Here is a 20,889-nt window from a genome sequence, read left to right as displayed (position 1 = left end):
CGCGATTAAAAACAGTTCGTGCTATTGTATTTCATGGAGATTTATGCGCAATTTGAGATTTAGTGAAATACTTAATGTTTTTTTTTTCGTGGCACAAAAATTGTCTCCTTGTAGCACTGCTGTCCTGTGCGATTGGTGGACTGACACTAAGAACCCGTAAAAACAGCGGAAACATTAAAACGGCTTCGCTAAATTTTTATACTAAATTTTCGACTGTATTTTTGCCAAATCTATTTATGGGAGGGGAAGGGGCTCTTTTACTTTTAACCTTTTACTTTTCCCCTTAGCAACTGAGCAACCCTTGCCGTGGCCGGGTAACCTCCTCTATGGTGGCCGATCGCTGCCGTTCGATTTCTTCATTTTATTTGAGAAAAAATCACATTTTTTTCATTCAAAAGCAAAAAAAAAGGTAAAATAAAAATAATTTAAAAGCGAAATCGATGTTAAATGCAAACTAAATTGTAAAACCAAATTTGTTTTGGTTTTACAATTTAGTTTGCATTTAACATCGATTTCGCTTTTAAATTATTTTTGTTTTACAATTTATTTTGCTTTAGAATGAAAAAAAAATGTGATTTTTCCTCCAAGAAAATAAAGAAATCGAACGGCAGCGATCGGCCACCATACTCCTCTCTCCTCTCCCCAGAGTCGAACATCACCACATCCAGTCCCCTCTCCCTTCCTATCAAACATCACTTGTTCGAGAGGCTGCTCCAACTTTCGCGACAAGGCAAGATTTTCGAGCCGGAATGTGCGAAGTTGACAAGAAAAAGGTATCTCCTTGAAGGTTTTTATGACAAATACAGGAAGTTAGATTCGCAGACATATCAATTTACGTGATTCAGGTGCATGTGAATTAGTGAAATCTCTGCGATCAAAGATTCTAAAAGGTCATCATCCGGTGACTGTCCCTTACTGCATGCCTGATTTAACATTTCTCAACCATGAATCATCAACCACAGCCAATATACCGTACTGTAATCGATTCATTTAGCAGCGGTATTTATTTCCTTTTGAAAAGATTTATCATTTATATTTCGGGCTTGCTTCCTTTTGAAAAAAAATTATCACGCAGTTTTGATCTCCTTAAGTATAAGCATACCGTCTAAACTAACTGATGAACAGCCACAAGAAGTTTACTTAATCTCGCTGAAAATTAAAACAAATTATGCAAGCAACAAAATCAAATTGACGGTCATCATAGTTTTAATTTGGTGTCGCAAAAAAATAATTTCCCCGTTCGTGGACACGGCGCTTGGTTATTGTACTTATGCCTCCAAGTCCTTTCAATCATTAAGCTTTTAATTATTTTTGGTTTGTTTTGCATCTTACTAAAATTTATCACCTAGATATCGGAATGCTTCTTTTGTAAAAGAAACCTCTTTATTATTTTCACCCTCTAGTGATTTCAATTGTGAGTAATTGGTTAATTACTAATTGTATGAGGGATTGGTATATTATGCAGAGTTATATCTCAATAAGAATCCTTTTTTTATGGAAAGCTTATCAACCTACACACAGTCAACCTTAAACTACTAGACTTATCAGAGTTTGTTTTAAGTAAGCATAAATTTGGCTGTTTTTTTTCCAGAAGTCTAAAACACTTGTATGCTCTGGAAATAAATCATGGTTGCTGTTATCAATGCACTTTGATTTCAATTCTGATTTCATCTGTGTCACATAAAAAAATGCGTGCTTATTAGTGGTTGCCAAGAGCTATTGAATGGCCCTGCTCCACCGCTGGGACCTATATCACATTTTACTTTACTTTCATCGCTTTTAAGAGGCTTCAATCAGCCACACTTTGTTATTGTTTTTATCAGACAAATTATGTTAAGAAGTTTCGAAACAGATATGTGAAAACAAAGTTTTACAATTCATTTACTGAATTTAATCAAAATCAATAAAAGCTTTCCCATATCAGCTGATGTTGATGAATGCTTTCTCCTACTTAACATTTTTGTAGGATAACAAGGCTGACTAACACTATTAAACTATTGAATCAAACAATAGGAGGTCATTTTCATGATGGTTTTATGGGTACAGCAAAAGCATTACTGCGTGTTGCCAACCCTAACATATTCTGCCTATTTTGCAGGCCGCCTCTCTAGTGGCAAAAATGAGAGAGTCGAAAGACCTTGTCATAAAGGATAGAACCTATCATCTGCGCAAATACCCTATTTGTTTCACAGGTATGTGGTTATTTTATAATTGTCATAACTGCTTCTACAGGTGTATAAACCCGTTTACAACACTATTTGGTGGGAAGGAACTTGTTGTTTTTTTCAACCCCTCTTTATTAAATCATATACCCATTTGTTTGCAGGTTCTGAAGCTGTTGATTGGTTTATTGCTAATGGTTTGGCAAAAGATAGAACAGAGGCTGTTAAAGTAGGACAGGTATACCATGATGGTTGTTGTCAGAATGTTTTTGCTTTGGGAGAGGTGAGGGAGGCCCAAGTCATGCCTAGTATTTAGGGAAAATGCATAAGCTGTATTTCATTCCATTCAAATTTCCGCTTTTTGTTGATTTGCTTTTTTGTTGATTCTGACCCGCTATAATAAATCATATTTCATTCATTGCAGACGTTGATAGATGCTGACTTGGCTCATCATGTTTTAGATGACCATAATTTTGAGGACAGAGCCTTGTTCTATCGTTTCAGACAAGATGGTAAGCTAAGGCTACTAACCATAGGATTTTTAAAGAAAGTGATTCATTCTACCCATGTTGCATTTGTATCACCTGGATATCAATGGGATATGTAACAACAACCAGATTTGTAACAACAATCAACCAGATATGTAAGCAACAGGATTTGTAACGAAAATCAACCGGATATGTATAACAAACTAGTCAACCGGATTTGTAACATTAAATCAAATGGATTTGTGACAACGTTTAAAAACCGACAATCAACCAGAGTTGTAACAGCCTAAGGATTTTGTCAAATTGTTTTAATACAAACTCCATTTGATTTTTGTTACAAATCCGGTTGTTGTTTTCATGTCTGGTTGATTTTTGTTACAAATCCAATTGTTGTTACATATCCTGTTGATTGTTACAAATCCAATTGTTGTTACATATCCTGTTGATTGTTACAAATCCAATTGTTGTTACATATCCTGTTGTTTGTTACATATCCTGTTGATTGTTACATATCCTGTTGATTGTTATAAATCCAAATGTTGTTACAAATCCTGTTGTTACAAATCCGAGTGATCCAGCATTTTTCGGCATTGATTTTCCTACACCCCAGATAAATTAAGTTATCTTTTGAGTGTTGAGTGCTCAGATATTGCTGTCTTCTTTTGTTAATTTGGTTCCACCCTTTCTCCATCCCAAAAAACTGACTGTGTTTTTTGTAACAGACCCACCCAGGCTTGTCCAAGTTGGCCCTTCAGTTGCCTCTTTAAAGGCAGAGTGTGGTACAAAAGTTGGTCCTGCTCAGAAAAAGGGATGGGTGATGTGGGGCACTGTTGTTCTTGTATTGAAACAGGGCGATGAGACTCTTTATGAGTTTAAAACAGAATTGGTAGGTATTAAGCCCTATACTACTAAATGAGCTTACTGTATTGCAATATTATAAGCTTATATCCTAGATAACTCCCTTTTTTTAGGATTCAAGCCCAGCAAAGACATATCTTCTGAAAGACGCTTCTGTCAAGTATGACAAATCTGCCAAGTACTGCTTACTGGTGTCCTTTCCAGACATCCAAATATCAGGTAAACTTATGCACAGGGTCTGCTGAGCACTTATCTTGTCTCAAATACTCTTAGGCCTAGTTTAGATGCCATTCTTTTCTTTTGCCGTTCCAGATGAAAATGCATGTAAATGAACCAATTTGATTGTTCTGTGTTTATTTGCATTTGGAACGGTACAAGAAAAGGATGATGTTTCTTCAATGTCTTAATATCATACTGTACATAAATAAATTTAATACTAATTTTGTTAACTGTTGAATACTTATTACAGGTACATAACCAGGATTTGCTTGGCGGAGGAGATGCACTATTAGGGATGCGCAGGCTAGATTTCATAGTTACAAAAGTTCTAAGTTTTCTAGATTCTTTGATGAGAAAAGACCTGACATTATTCAAAGGGAGTGCATGCCTGTGCACCCATCCCTAGCTATGTGCCCCCTACACCCACCCCTAGCTATGTGAACCCTACACCCACCCCTAGCTATGTGCCCCCTACACCCATCCCTAGCTATGTGCCCCCTACACCCATCCCTAGCTATGTGAACCCTACACCCACCCCTAGCTTTGTGCCCCCTACACCCATCCCTAGCTATGTGAACCCTACACCCACCCCTAGCTATGGGAACCCTACACCCACCCCTAGCTATGTGAACCCTACACCCACCCCTAGCTATGTGAACCCTACACCCATCCCTAGCTATGTGAACCCTACACCCACCCTTAGCTATGTGAACCCTACACCCACCCCTAGCTATGTGAACCCTACACCCACCCCTAGCTATGTGCCCCCTACACCCACCCCTAGCTATGTGAACCCTACACCCACCCCTAGCTATGTGAACCCTACACCCACCCCTAGCTATGTGAACCCTACAACCACCCCTAGCTATGTGCCCCCTACACCCACCCCTAGCTATGTGCCCCTACACCCATCCCTAGCTATGTGAACCCTACACCCACCCCTAGCTATGTGAACCCTACACCCATCCCTAGCTATGTGAACCCTACACCCACCCCTAGCTATGTGCCCCCTACACCCATCCATAGCTATGTGCCCCCTACACCCACCCCTAGCTATGTGAACCCTACACCCACCCCTAGCTATGTGAACCCTACACCCACCCCTAGCTATGTGAACCCTACACCCACCCCTAGCTATGTGAACCCTACACCCACCCCTAGCTATGTGAACCCTACACCCACCCCTAGCTATGTGCCCCCTACACCCATCCCTAGCTATGTGAACCCTACACCCACCCCTAGCTATGTGAACCCTACACCCACCCCTAGCTATGTGAACCCTACACCCACCCCTAGCTATGTGCCCCCTACACCCACCCCTAGCTATGTGAACCCTACACCCACCCCTAGCTATGTGAACCCTACACCCACCCCTAGCTATGTGAACCCTACACCCACCCCTAGCTATGTGAACCCTACACCCACCCCTAGCTATGTGAACCCTACACCCACCCCTAGCTATGTGCCCCCTACACCCACCCCTAGCTATGTGAACCCTACACCCACCCCTAGCTATGTGAACCCTACACCCACCCCTAGCTATGTGAACCCTACACCCACCCCTAGCTATGTGAACCCTACACCCACCCCTAGCTATGTGAACCCTACACCCACCCCTAGCTATGTGCCCCCTACACCCACCCCTAGCTATGTGAACCCTACACCCGCCCCTAGCTATGTGAACCCTACACCCACCCCTAGCTATGTGAACCCTACAACCACCCCTAGCTATGTGAACCCTACACCCACCCCTAGCTATGTGAACCCTACACCCATCCCTAGCTATGTGAACCCTACACCCACCCCTAGCTATGTGAACCCTACACCCACCCCTAGCTATGTGCCCCTACACCCACCCCTAGCTATGTGCCCCCTACACCCACCCCTAGCTATGTGCCCCCTACACCCATCCCTAGCTATGTGAACCCTGCACCCATCCCTAGCTATGTGCCCCCTTCACCCATCCCTAGCTATGTGAACCCTACACCCACCCCTAGCTATGTGAACCCTACACCCACCCCTAGCTATGTGCCCCCTACACCCATCCCTAGCTATGTGAACCCTACACCCACCCCTAGCTATGTGCCCCCTACTCCCATCCCTAGCTATGTGCCCCCTACACCCACCCCTAGCTATGTGCCCCCTACACCCACCCCTAGCTATGTGAACCCTACACCCACCCCTAGCTATGTGAACCCTGCACCCACCCCTAGCTATGTGAGCCCTACACCCACCCCTAGCTATGTGAACCCTACACCCACCCCTAGCTTTGTGAACCCTACACCCACCCCTAGCTATGTGCCCCCTACACCCATCCCTAGCTATGTGAACCCTACACCCACCCCTAGCTATGTGAGCCCTACACCCATCCCTAGCTATGTGAACCCTACACCCATCCCTAGCTATGTGCCCCCTACACCCACCCCTAGCTATGTGAACCCTACACCCATCCCTAGCTATGTGAACCCTAGACCCACCCCTAGCTATGTGCCCCCTACACCCATCCCTAGCTATGTGAACCCTACACCCACCCCTAGCTATGTGAACCCTACACCCACCCCTAGCTATGTGCCCCCTACACCCATCCCTAGCTATGTGAACCCTACACCCACCCCTAGCTATGTGCCCCCTACACCCATCCCTAGCTATGTGAACCCTACACCCACCCCTAGCTATGTGCCCCCTACACCCATCCCTAGCTATGTGAACCCTACACCCACCCCTAGCTATGTGCCCCCTACACCCACCCCTAGCTATGTGAACCCTACACCCATCCCTAGCTATGTGAACCCTACACCCATCCCTAGCTATGTGAACCCTACACCCACCCCTAGCTATGTGCCCCCTACACCCATCCCTAGCTATGTGAACCCTACACCCACCCCTAGCTATGTGCCCCCTACACCCATCCCTAGCTATGTGCCCCCTACACCCACCCCTAGCTATGTGCCCCCTACACCCATCCCTAGCTATGTGCCCCCTACACCCATCCCTAGCTATGTTAACCCTACACCCACCCCTAGCTATGTGCCCCCTACACCCACCCCTAGCTATGTGCCCCCTACACCCATCCCTAGCTATGTGCCCTTTACATCCACCCCTAGCTATGTGAACCCTACACCCATCCCTAGCTATGTGAACCCTACACCCATCCCTAGCTATGTGCCCCCTACATCCACCCCTAGCTATGTGAACCCTTCACCCACCCCTAGCTATGTGCCCCCTACACCCATCCCTAGCTATGTGCCCCCTACACCCACCACTAGCTATGTGCCCCCTACACCCATCCCTAGCTATGTGAACCCTACACCCACCCCTAGCTATGTGAACCCTACACCCACCCCTAGCTATGTGCCCCCTACACCCATCCCTAGCTATGTGCCCCCTACACCCACCCCTAGCTATGTGCCCCCTACACCCACCCCTAGCTATGTGAACCCTACACCCACCCCTAGCTATGTGAACCCTACACCCACCCCTAGCTATGTGAGCCCTACACCCACCCCTAGCTATGTGAACCCTACACCCACCCCTAGCTATGTGAACCCTACACCCACCCCTAGCTATGTGCCCCCTACACCCACCCCTAGCTATGTGAACCCTACACCCACCCCTAGCTATGTGAACCCTACACCCACCCCTAGCTATGTGAACCCTACACCCACCCCTAGCTATGTGAACCCTACACCCACCCCTAGCTATGTGCCCCCTACACCCACCCCTAGCTATGTGCCCCCTACACCCACCCCTAGCTATGTGAACCCTACACCCACCCCTAGCTATGTGCCCCTACACCCACCCCTAGCTATGTGAACCCTACACCCACCCCTAGCTATGTGAACCCTACACCCACCCCTAGCTATGTGAACCCTACACCCACCCCTAGCTATGTGAACCCTACACCCACCCCTAGCTATGTGAACCCTACACCCACCCCTAGCTATGTGCCCCCTACACCCACCCCTAGCTATGTGAACCCTACACCCACCCCTAGCTATGTGAACCCTACACCCACCCCTAGCTATGTGCCCCCTACACCCACCCCTAGCTATGTGCCCCCTACACCCATCCCTAGCTATGTGCCCCCTACACCCACCCCTAGCTATGTGAACCCTACACCCATCCCTAACTATGTGCCCCCTACACCCACCCCTAGCTATGTGCCCCCTACACCCATCCCTAGCTATGTGCCCCCTACACCCATCCCTAGCTATGTGAACCCTACACCCATCCCTAGCTATGTGAACCCTACACCCACCCCTAGCTATGTGCCCCCTACACCCACCCCTAGCTATGTGAACCCTACACCCACCCCTAGCTATGTGAACCCTACACCCACCCCTAGCTATGTGAACCCTACACCCACCCCTAGCTATGTGAACCCTACACCCACCCCTAGCTATGTGAACCCTACACCCACCCCTAGCTATGTGAACCCTACACCCACCCCTAGCTATGTGAACCCTACACCCACCCCTAGCTATGTGCCCCCTACACCCATCCCTAGCTATGTGCCCCCTACACCCACCCCTAGCTATGTGCCCCCTACACCCATCCCTAGCTATGTGCCCCCTACACCCATCCCTAGCTATGTTAACCCTACACCCACCCCTAGCTATGTGCCCCCTACACCCATCCCTAGCTATGTGCCCTTTACATCCACCCCTAGCTATGTTAACCCTACACCCACCCCTAGCTATGTGCCCCCTACACCCATCCCTAGCTATGTGCCCCCTACACCCACCCCTAGCTATGTGCCCCCTACACCCATCCCTAGCTATGTGAACCCTACACCCACCCCTAGCTATGTGAACCCTACACCCACCCCTAGCTATGTGAACCCTACACCCATCCCTAGCTATGTGCCCCCTACACCCACCCCTAGCTATGTGAACCCTACACCCACCCCTAGCTATGTGCCCCTACACCCATCCCTAGCTATGTGCACCCTACACCCACCCCTAGCTATGTGCCCCCTACACCCACCCCTAGCTATGTGAACCCTACACCCATCCCTAGCTATGTGAACCCTACACCCACCCCTAGCTATGTGAACCCTACACCCACCCCTAGCTATGTGAACCCTACACCCACCCCTAGCTATGTGAACCCTACACCCACCCCTAGCTATGTGCCCCCTACACCCATCCCTAGCTATGTGCCCCCTACACCCATCCCTAGCTATGTGAACCCCACACCCACCCCTAGCTATGTGAACCCTACACCCATCCCTAGCTATGTGAACCCTACACCCACCCCTAGCTATGTGCCCCCTACACCCACCCCTAGCTATGTGAACCCTACACCCATCCCTAGCTATGTGAACCCTACACCCATCCCTAGCTATGTGAACCCTACACCCACCCCTAGCTATGTGCCCCCTACACCCATCCCTAGCTATGTGAACCCTACACCCACCCCTAGCTATGTGCCCCCTACACCCATCCCTAGCTATGTGCCCCCTACACCCACCCCTAGCTATGTGCCCCCTACACCCATCCCTAGCTATGTGCCCCCTACACCCATCCCTAGCTATGTTAACCCTACACCCACCCCTAGCTATGTGCCCCCTACACCCATCCCTAGCTATGTGCCCTTTACATCCACCCCTAGCTATGTGAACCCTACACCCATCCCTAGCTATGTGAACCCTACACCCATCCCTAGCTATGTGCCCCCTACATCCACCCCTAGCTATGTGAACCCTACACCCACCCCTAGCTATGTGCCCCCTACACCCATCCCTAGCTATGTGCCCCCTACACCCACCCCTAGCTATGTGCCCCCTACACCCATCCCTAGCTATGTGAACCCTACACCCACCCCTAGCTATGTGAACCCTACACCCACCCCTAGCTATGTGCCCCCTACACCCATCCCTAGCTATGTGCCCCCTACACCCACCCCTAGCTATGTGCCCCCTACACCCACCCCTAGCTATGTGAACCCTACACCCACCCCTAGCTATGTGAACCCTACACCCACCCCTAGCTATGTGAGCCCTACACCCACCCCTAGCTATGTGAACCCTACACCCACCCCTAGCTATGTGAACCCTACACCCACCCCTAGTTTTCTAACTTCAATTTCAACCATATGGTTTGACATTTCTTTGTCTCCAGAAAATGTGTAAATGCAAGGAATCTCTAGTCCATTGCCAGCACCACGATTTATCCTTTTTCCAGTTACAATAGCCATCCACTTGTTTGTTGCACGCTTTAGAAATTGGCTAACAAATGACGCCATGCGATCGTCGTAGATGCAGAAGATATTCTCATGACGAAAAGCTTAAGTCGTCTATATAAACGAGCATAACAAGCTACTTTGCGTATAATTGATTGCTATTGAATAAAACATCTCACTCTCATGATAAGTCAAATACCTATTTTTAAAATCAAGCAATAAACCAAAATATTACAGCTTTGTTATTATCACGATAAATGTTAGATTCCATTTTAATTAAGCTCCCGTTAGCGATCAACACCTATTGTTCAAGTTTTTGGCGCCCAGTGGTCGCTTATGAGAGCAAGCTCTCGTAAAAGACCAGCTCCGTTAACGACCACAATTTTCAGTTCCCAAGGTGGTCGCTTACGAGAGCTTCAACTGTAATTGCTTTGGATAGAAAAAGTTTCTAGATAGATCTAGTGACCTGCTACCATAGATAAGAATGTAAATTTGACCTTAATTGATCAGTGTTCAGTGACTTACTATTCTGGACCACACCCTGCATTTTTCTCTAGACACTCCCCTGCTTATACAAAGGGGTTAGCTGTCTTTTACAATTATGTGAGTGAATGGTCAACATCATGGTGTGCATTAATTTGAAATAACGATTCTCTTTAGATCTCAGACTCTCTTTTCAATCCGATGATGAACAGCTCTCTTGGGTGAAGGCCTTTGCTGGATCTGGAGCCAACACTTCTGAACTAGAGGAGGTAAAAATGTCATTAAAGAGTCAGGCCTTACCTCCAAATTCTCCTAGATTTTCAAATTATTTAAACTTTTTTATAAGGTTATAGGCCTTGTTAGTATTCTTCTTGCCTTTGAAAATATTGAATCCAATTACCAACAATCAAACGTCGCTTTTGTTAATGGAAATATCTTTAAAATCTGCATATTCATGGTGAAGATCTTTTTTGGTCCTGTACGGACACGCTTTAAAACAATTGTACTAGTTTATGACTTACACACAGCGTGCACAGAATGAATTACAAAAAAACTTGAAGGCTTGTTTGTATGTCTTTTTGCAGGACATAGAGGAGCAGGTGGCAGAAGCAAAGTCGATATTTGAATTCAAAGCAAAAGATATTGATGGGGCCCTAGTTGAACTCTCCAAATACATGTAAGACATGAAAACAGACATTTTTGTGCCTTGGTGGTGTAATGTCACCATGGCAATGTCTCGATTATTCCATATTTGGTAGGCCCCCAAGTTTCTTGCCCCCATGACACTTGCAGTTGTGTGCAAGTGAGTAAAACAAGTTGACGTAACTCAGTCTCTGTGTAATTGTTTTTCCCACTCTTAACCTTGCAAAAACGCCACATTGGTGACAAGAATAAGTTAGCTAATTAACATGTGAGAATCACAGTTTATTGATTTGCATAAGCTTTTTAACTAGGCAGGCACCACAGAGAAGGAGGAGCTGCGGCCCCCACCACTTTTTGTGACAGAAACAAGTCAAATACTTAACTATTCATTTTTCAATATGATAATTTTTTTCAATTGTCAGCCCACCCACTTATCAACATGCTCGCAGTCTCTGCCTAGGGGGATACCATTGTCTTCTGATGTGGCACAAATTTCACCTCTGTAGGAAGAAGGACTGGGTATTCACAGAATTTGATTAAATTTGATCTAAACCAGACCTTGAGAACTGAAAAAATCTCAATTATTGCGTATTATTGTGTAGTACTTGTAAGTATGTGAGCACCAGCCAAAAAAATACTGCAATTATAAATTTTGCATTAAGATACAAGCAATCTGTAATCAAGTGAGCAAGCAAATCCAAATTTTATTATTCAGGGGCTATTTTTGTGGGCTCTTCCCTCTCTTTCCTTCAAGCGTTAAGTTACAATATAAATTTTTGTTCCAGGGGTTTGGTGACGCTGATTGTAAATGTTGCTTCCTTCTGAGGTCTGACCCAGAAGAACTACTCTCAGCTGGTGGAACTGCACTCCCAGTATGCTGAGAAGGGACTGCGTATACTTGCATTCCCTTGCAACCAGTTTGGCAAACAGGTTAGTCAAGAGCATACCTGTCCCCACTATTAGTGGAAATTCCCATCCCAATACCACCTAAAAGGCTCCAATACCTAAAGACATCTCAAGTAAGTAATAATACCTACTGTAAAATATATTACATGGATTTATTAAGTCATCTTGCACGGATTGGAAAATGGGTCCATTATTTGGCTAAAAAACGTTTTGCTGTTTGCACACTGTGTTGCTTGATACAGTTGCAATGCATTGCAGAACATTTTTCCAGCTCTGTTGTACCAGCAGTGTTGGTAGAGGCTGCAAGTGACATCATATTTCTTTGTTCTAGGAGCCAGACCCTGAGCCTGTAATTAAGCAGTTTGCGGCAGGTTATGGGGTCAAGTTTGACATGTTTGCCAAGGTCAATGTCAACGGGTCATCTGCCTTGCCTCTCTACAAATACCTGAAAAACGAGCTCAAAGGGACGCTAGGAAGGTATGTAAGAATAGATAGTGTCTCCTGCATCTTTTATAGAATTGTCACTTTAGGGAGTGCCCCGGAGTGAGTCCAGAATTAGACTTTAGTATGAAAAAAAAAAAACAAGACTTCTCACACTGCTCAATTCTATTTTAAATGGCACAATGTCACATTTTAATATCCTGCACAATACTGCATACAAAGCAAATTCTCATCTCCTCTAGCGAGTACATGCTATGCTATCAATTGGTTTTGGTTATTTTTGTAATTCCTTGAGACAATTGCCCACGACAATTGTCGACGATAAAAAAAGATGGGAGTGATTGTTGGCAAAAACAATTTTAACCCCATGGAATGGCACTCTGTGCGTGGTCAACAGAAATTTTTACCCCTAGGAGATAGCAAATTGGGTGTGGTCGAAGGAATTTTTTTCCGTAATAGATAGCAGAATCGAAAAAAAAAACATTAAACACCTCCCTAGGAATAGCAATTCGTCGAATTTTATTCCCTAAGAGATAACAGCAGTTGGTCGAATTTTATACCCAAAGAGATAGCAAAATTAGAAAAAAAGGGATGGCAATTATTCGAAATTTTAAACCCAGAAAGATGGATAGATCAGCCCAGTCTACTTTTATGGAGAGTCCCCCCCATTGATCATTCTTTAATCGATCCTGATGACACTCTTCTATAGTTTGGTCTCAGATACTACAAAGATTGTGTCAGTTAAGCTAACATAACAAGAAAAGGATTTGCATTTGGCTGCATAATGTTTGTTTATTTTCCTCCACAGTTTTATCAAGTGGAACTTTGCCAAAGTAAGTCTTCACTTCTGTAGCTACCAATTAACCATCATCAGCAATATCATTGCCATCATGATCATAACCATATAATCATATTCATAATCAGAAGCACACATAATGACTACCATCAGCATCATCAGAATCATTTTCATCTTCATTATATGTTCACAATCACCAGTTTTCACATATTCATTGTCAGCACCACACATCGTCTTCATTATCATCATCAGCTGCCACATCCTCATCTTCATTATATTTCTCATGAGCACCCTCAGAATCATAGTAAATCTCCATCGTTGTCATCATCACTATCACTATAACAACTATTTTAAACTAACCCAGTTATTTCGGCATGTCATAGGCATCCTTTATGACAATTACTGTCATCATCTATGATCTTTCTTTCTTTTTTTTTCAGTTTTTGTGTAACAAAGATGGTAAACCTATCAAGCGTTATGCTCCCACTACAGCCCCTTTGGTGAGTGCTATAATGCAGGATGGGGGGAGTGGTCTGGGTGTGTGGTGTGTCTGGCACTCTACTTTTGCACATCACATTCCCCTACACATTGCCCACAAATACAGTAATGATTCGAATAAGCACCTGGGGGGGGGGCTTGTTTAATTTTTTTGGCCTTTAGGGGGGTGCAGGGCGCTTATTGGGGGGGGCGCACTTACCTCATTTCGCCAAAAGATACCAGCTTCTGATTGGACTTAGTTATAATACAGATATAAAAGTTGAAGGAGTTATAAATAGGCCTAGGGTAATGTTTAAGTGGTGCATTTGTTGAGATGTGTTTATAGGAGATGGGAGTGGGGGCTCTTTTTAGGGGAGGGGCGCTTATTCTAAAATTCGAGGTCAAGGGGGGTGCTTATTGGGGAGGGGGCCCTTATTTGAAGAAGGGCGTTAATTCAAATCATTACGGTATAAGACCTTCTTGTGGTAACTCTTCTTCTGTCCTTACCAACTCTTTTACAGGACATTGCCAAGGACATCGAGGAGCTGTTATAACAAAGTGCAAAATAGGTAGTCCATGTTTGAATTCTGTCCCGATGTTAGACTAGAGACGAATAGATATACTCGGTCCAGGATAGCGCGGTCACTGATCTACACAGGTTGACCAATATTCCTTCTTTGGATGTGTTCCTTGTTTTATGAAGACTATCTGAAAACCGTAAATCACGGAAAGATATGTTGGATAAGTGCAGGACGGGAAGACTTGACAGAATTGAAATATTGGGAAGTATGTGTGATATTGGCCGTGTTGACCTGGAGACATGATCTAAATGATTTTATGAAATAGTAAATTTGATTTTATATATCTTCATTCTGCCTTGATCTATGTTCATGTTTCTGTACGTGATATTTGCTATGCGAATGCGCCAAGCCTTGTTTGATTAATAAACAGTATTCTGTTGTTACCTAGGACTAATTTTCAAGTCGGTCCTATTTGTCCTTGTTCCTGTAAATGTTTGCGTAGTTTCTTTTTATGTGCGCAGGTTCTTATATGTGCGCACATTTCGTGAAATTCTCACTAAACGAACAAATATAGTTTAGTTAACAGTGCCTTTCATGTATGTTTTTATTTTTATTTTTTAGCTTAAATGTTTTGTGATGCTCGCCGCTATAATTTTTTCTTCGATTACCGCAGAATTTTGATTTCCTCAAATTTCACCGAACAGCGCTAAAGCGGCCCCAGGTGCCCTCTAAATCGCTTTAACGTGAAAATAATAGACGGCTAGAAGTACTACATCACGTTGGATGGAATTTATTACTTTTTATGGGAGAATACTTGCATAAAGTAACAAGAGCCTGGGCTACCTGATCATATACAGGTTCGAATTAGTCGATCTCTGGCTATGTTTACACGGTACCGGACAAGTTCCCATCCGCTTAATAATTCGTACCGTGCGTGGTGTTAATACGGAACCGTACGAATTTTTCGCACCGTCTACACGGTGCCAGTTGAACCGGCCTAAGTTCACATTTGGTCAGCGGTTTCTCCAAACAGCAGCTACTCTTTACCAAGTTTTTCCACCAAAGAGAAACCATGATAGGTCTTACCCAAAACTTTTTTTTGTTTGTTTCTTCTTTTTCACCGCGGTGTTTTTTCGGTGTTGTTGCATGAAAACTGCCTGAAAACCCTTCGTTTATTGGCCTGATAAGCCACATTCTCTGCAACAACGACACGATAATGTTGCTCATCATTGCAACAACATTTAGTAGCATTCCAAGCAGTATTGGTATCATTTGGAGATGAAAATAACACAAAAAACTGCGGCCCCCACCGAGGTTGTTTATCTACTGAGCAGCCAGGCAGCTATGCCACCGCGCCAAAAATCATCGATAGCGTACGAAAATTCGTCCGTTTGTGGTGTTTACACGGCTCAAGGCGGTTCGATAATTCATCCGGTCGAAAATTCGTCCTCGAATTTGCCGTACGAATTTTCGTACGGAAGCCGCCTCTTTTTTCGTACGGTTAGGGTTGTCCCGTGTAAACCGTACGCGTAACCGTACGAATTATTGAGCGGACGGTACCGTGTAAACATAGCCTCTGTATAAGCCTGTAGCCTGGGGGTGGGGGTGGGGAGATCACCGGAACATCAAGAAAATATTGGAGAAAGCCAAGCCCTAATCATTTCCTAATATTTTTGTTGAATATTGAGTTGGGAGGGGGGAGGGTAGGGGGGACGTGCCCCCAGTGGACCTGCAATACGTTATTAGAGCAGTGGACGTGCTTCGATTTAATGTATATCACAGGGGGGTAACAACTGTAATAATCCCTCCATCGTGTTGTAAGGTATATAGAATAGAAGCATCATTGAACAATAACGTTAAGAATTCTGTTTAAGTTATTCGAGAATTCCAAACATACTTTAGGTCACTAATGCTTTTTTTTGTACGTAAAAAGTCTAAAAAGAGATCAGTTATCCCATTTAAAACCGGAGGTATTATATACGACTATTCAGATTTCTCTTAACTAAATATATAGTATCCATTTATAGATTGTTTATCTTGAATTGCTGAATTTTTGCTATTTCAGTCATTTTCAGTGTAACCGTGTAAGGTATCATTCCGCGAGTGGTCTTTCCGGTGCGGTAGTGTTTGAAACGTTAAATAGTTCCAAATCGAATCTTTTTCATTTCAAGTGACTAAACTATTTAATTTGGGATTTGAAAAATTCAATATCAGGGCTCAAATAAACGTGGGTGGAATGAAATTTTATTTAATTTTCAAAATCATACGTGATCTTACTAACTTGGTTTGTTCGGTAAGCTGGCCAATTCAGTTTCAGTTGACTAATAGTTTAGTAAATTTTGGGCTAGCCCTAAACCATAGACAGGATAAACATACAAATTACACACATAGGAAAAGCTCCCAGACTCGCGTTGGTCGATAAAATAACAGAACTATTTGCTTATTTTTATCTGAATATAAATAAACTCTTGATCAGAAGAGATTTTTCCATTTCGCTCCGGAGGGTTCTTGCTAAGTACGTGAAGCAGACCTATAGTCTACTGCTCCGGAAATATTGAAAATAGTTTATCCTTGATCTTTCTTCTTGTCCAATCTTCTCACAGCTCTGCGCTATTTTGGCGTCGCTGTGCGATTTCCCAGCCGCCATAATGTCTGGGCTCTCGCTGTCCTGCGCGACCACTTTCTCGCTCCCAGGGAGAAACTTTTAAAACACAATTTAATAGTAACACACCCTTAAAATCATTTATTGGCTTAGCTTAAATGTAAACATTTCCTTTTCGCTGTGTGAGTGCCCTACGCGATGTGTCACACGTTCTCGGTGCTGAGTCAGTAGATCTATCGCTGCCAAAGGACGCACAGTGGACATCGTGAATGAAATTTGACAACATGTCGGGCTCCTGCGCTCATTCAAAGTCTCACAGGAGCCTTAAGGAAATCTTTTATAAATCACCAGCAAACAGGCCCCCATGTTTTCACCGCACGGAACAAAAGGAAAGGCTCAAGTGGTTCGCTGGGGACGTGTTGGACATAGAAGTTAAGCAAATAATAACAACCGCGTGGGGTGTTGTGTGGACTTGCTGATTAAATGGCATAAATAAATATTTAAATATCTATTCGAAAGGAAAATGACAAGAATAATGGCTTTCCTCCCGAATTCCATTCCAAATCTTTGCAGTGGTATAATCAACAAACACTCAATCCATCCTAGCATTATTGTCACGTAGCTGTGAATGTGTGAAGTTTTTCGCGCCTTTTTCTAAGTTGGGGGGCGTGTGCCGAGGGGCCGTTTAATCATGCTAAAAAGCACAAGAAGACATTAATCAGGCGACAGGTCTGTCACTAATGTTAGACGATAATTGTTATATCGTTGACCCTTGGTGGAATACATTTGCATCTTATAGAAAAACGCCTGCAGAGCACATACGTACGAAATCCCGATCTTGTTTTATACATTAGATGAAAGGAAGTACATAAAACATGCCAAAAAGGCCATAACAAATAATCTTTTTGTAAAAAAGGTAAGTTGTGCTAAATCGACGGAAAATAATTATCGCATTCTTTTTCCTGTCTATAAATATTGGTTTACTATCTGACGACTTAGTCTTTTGCGCAGGAGAAATTTGCCTTTAAAATATAAAAAATATAGAAATAAAATGTTCCTGGGCTCCTTTAACCGTCAGGTTTTAAAAACTGCTGGATGGATGTCTATCCATGTTTCATTTCAGGATGTATAGAGCAATCTTTGTTTGGGCAAATCCATCCCTGTAATAAAGCTTTGTGTTGGTTTAAGAGCTGATGGTTGGTGTAGTTGCCCCAGCCTTGATGATAAACGCAATTACAGTGAGTCTTTTTTCTAGGGATATGTCATCGGCTCAAAAAGAGATCATGCTCTTGAATATGGCGTTCACTTTGCCATTTGTTTTTCCCCTATCCTCACATGGGACCTTCCTGTTCACTTGTTATTAATATTTACACGAGATATGGCAGAAGTGCCATATTTCCATACATACTTTCCTGTTTGATCCAGGTTTTTACCACACTCGTTGCATAGCTCAGGAAAAAGGTACTAATTCCATTCCCAAAGTTTCAAAAAGGCTGGTAAATATTCCTAGCCTGAAAAATTTCAAGGTTGGGTTATACCAAAATAAAGCACGCGCAAAACTACATAAGATAACGTTTGGAAATAAAATGAACAATTGAAGTATTACAAGGCGGTGTTGTGGATTCAAATTCATTGTAACCGCAGGAGTTTTTTCGTTGTTTAACATTCCTACGACGCCCCCTCTTTAAGAAAAAAATTCTGAGTTTTGAAATTCTGAGTTACAGAAATCGTTTATCTTAAGGAAAAGGTTTTTATTGTATATTTGTATTCGTATATGAAAAAGATAAGATATGATTTTTTGTTCAGACAAGTATGATTTTAAATCAGGCATAACTGATATCTCCGGATTACTGTATTGGAGTATATTAATATATGGGACAATTCAGAAAATGCATACCAGGACGGTTGTATTTTAATAGAAGTTATACATTTGGGGGTGTTGATGCGTCGAAGAGAAACCTAGATAGATGCAAAAGTTAAAAGTGTATATACTTTTCTATTCAGAATTGAGTCCCCCATCATACTTGCCAGTGTCAGACTCGTGACCGAATAATGCATAGGTTTTTACTTTCGCTATGGAAAGGTTCGCAACCTTGAGTGACCGTCTATTGATGTTGTTCTTTGTTATAGCACAATCAGTCGACTTTTCGGTGGAAAAAAATCCGCTACAGTTTCCCTTGTGTGAGCTTGACTTTCAGACTTCCGAAAGGCAAGCAAGAGAGCCTCGTGTCAAAAAGGTTTAGGTAAATAATCCCAAGCCTCACCCTCTATCGTTTCCAATTTCATTATGGTTTGACTTCTCAAATGTTGAATGTAATTTGCACAAAATGTAATCTAGCCCGGAAAGGGATTTGAACAAGTGCAAACGAGCTGTTTCTAAGAGCTTTTTTAAGCCTTTACAATTGTATGAAACACTGGTTTTGCGCTTCATTCTGTACCGGATTCACAAATTACTTGGTGTTTCTCTAGATCTCCGCTTGACCACTTCTGCTAGCGTGTGGATTATATTGGTACGTATATAAGAATATATTGCGTTTGTTTTGTGATGCTCGCCGCTAGAAAGTATTTAATTTTCAATCCGGGGGACTTCAAGCGGACCAGGGCCAGCTGAAGTGCCCGTTAAGGCGATTACAAAGTAAGAATAAAGGCCAATTTTATTGTGACTTTTAAATGCGAGATATTAATCGAAAAAAGTTCATGTTGTTTGTTGTGTCAAAGAAAGAAAAAAATACTAATGGCTTTTTTTACAATCACAAGCCGAGAAAAGGAAGCCTACGAGGAATAACAAGAGCAATAATTTTTTAATGTTTGCCTTGCATATTGGCATCCATTTAGGGTAAAATCTCGAGCTGACGAACACTTTATATTGGCGGAAACTTAGCCAACCCATTTTCGTAATTTCACAAGGTTTTGACACCAATACAGCAAACAAATGAATTCGCTTGTAAATTGAGAGTTTTATGAAAAAGCCCACCAGCTGCCTAGTATGCCCTATGTCAATATAAGTTTGCCAAGAAAGATTTGCTAGAAACACTCGTCTGATAGTTATGCATGTTAAAAGTTGAATATGCGAGATGAGGAATGCTTCCTATTTAATTCACAGTTTTTATTCAAAGATAGAAATTTGAACGTATTTTTAAAATTTTGAGTAATTTTAAGGAAAATAACGTAGCTTAGACACAACTTCTTTGATACTTTAAAAAAGCTTAAACAGTTTTGTTCAATAATTCACATCTCAAAGCACTCTTGGTTAGAATTTTTTTGAAACTCGGAAGATTTGGAGTGTTCTTTGAAAGATTGAAGGTGTACTTCTTTCGCTGATGGCTTTCAGAAGCTGTGAATAAACACGAGTTGTCGGGTTCGAGTGGTTCTTATCTGCCGTGTACACAAACCAGCGTTTGTCGATTCGACCATCGCGATGCAAACCCAGTCAGACTGGCGCCCGACTAAACGCTGCCTCTTGTAATTCGCTGCTCTGTTTTCGGTACAAATGACTTGGTCCTAGTCGGCATCGCGGGGTAGCCAAACCACCACTATCATGCCTCCACAAATACGCAAAACACCTCTAAATCGGTAGAAAGCTATCTAGGGGACACTCACTCGCCATGAGTACACGCTATTGTGTTTGGCGACAGCATGTCTGCGACGGACAATAACACTGGGCTCCCCGCGTGGCCGCTGAATTCGCTGGGGACTGGGCCTGTGAATATTCCCTACTTCCGGTTCGTAATTTGGCTATTTTGGCCGAGAAAGAGCGCCACATTCGCTTACGATATCTATTAAGAATTAGCTTTGGTGAACCGTAGGAGTTCAATTTGGCTTGTCTGAGGGGGTAAAACAGCTAATAAACAAACACTGACTCACAACACTGTTCTCGCTGTGTTATTAAAATTTGAAATGCATATGGCGATGGTCCATTGTGAGACTGGCGCCAGAATGTCGGCAACACGAGTGCGTGAACTATCTCCCGGAGCGTGAATATGGAATGAAAAATCTACACCAGCTTGTTGTTGTCTAAAAGAAAAACTAATCTAGTCCAACAACATATGCCCAACAGATCTAAAAACTTTTTCCTGCCCTGTAACTATATCTATAGGCCTCCAAAGCAGGG

General features: G+C 43.4%; 1 pseudogene across 4 annotated transcripts; it reads left to right on the top strand.

Moving 5' to 3' along the window:
• Nucleotides 1-622: 622 nt before the first annotated feature.
• On the top strand, nt 623-14,619 carry LOC116603774 (annotated as a pseudogene). 4 transcript variants are annotated; one of them, XR_004290789.2, is made up of 13 exons: nt 623-773; nt 2,099-2,192; nt 2,327-2,400; nt 2,587-2,674; nt 3,373-3,536; nt 3,622-3,727; nt 10,571-10,662; nt 10,978-11,069; nt 11,821-11,965; nt 12,273-12,418; nt 13,191-13,215; nt 13,619-13,678; nt 14,177-14,619. The product of XR_004290789.2 is annotated as a probable phospholipid hydroperoxide glutathione peroxidase 6, mitochondrial, transcript variant X2 (transcript). The 4 variants fall into 4 exon arrangements; XR_007307349.1 differs by having other exon boundaries at nt 2,327-2,445; XR_007307359.1 differs by lacking the exon at nt 623-773 and adding an exon at nt 1,461-1,560 and having other exon boundaries at nt 2,327-2,445.
• The last annotated feature ends 6,270 nt before the right edge of the window (nt 14,620-20,889 follow it).

The sequence above is a fragment of the Nematostella vectensis genome, chromosome 1 (assembly GCF_932526225.1).
Source record: "Nematostella vectensis chromosome 1, jaNemVect1.1, whole genome shotgun sequence".
Classification (NCBI taxonomy): domain Eukaryota; kingdom Metazoa; phylum Cnidaria; class Anthozoa; order Actiniaria; family Edwardsiidae; genus Nematostella; species Nematostella vectensis.
The sequence above is the reverse complement of the archived record's forward strand: the minus strand, read 5'-3'. Positions and strand labels throughout refer to the sequence as shown.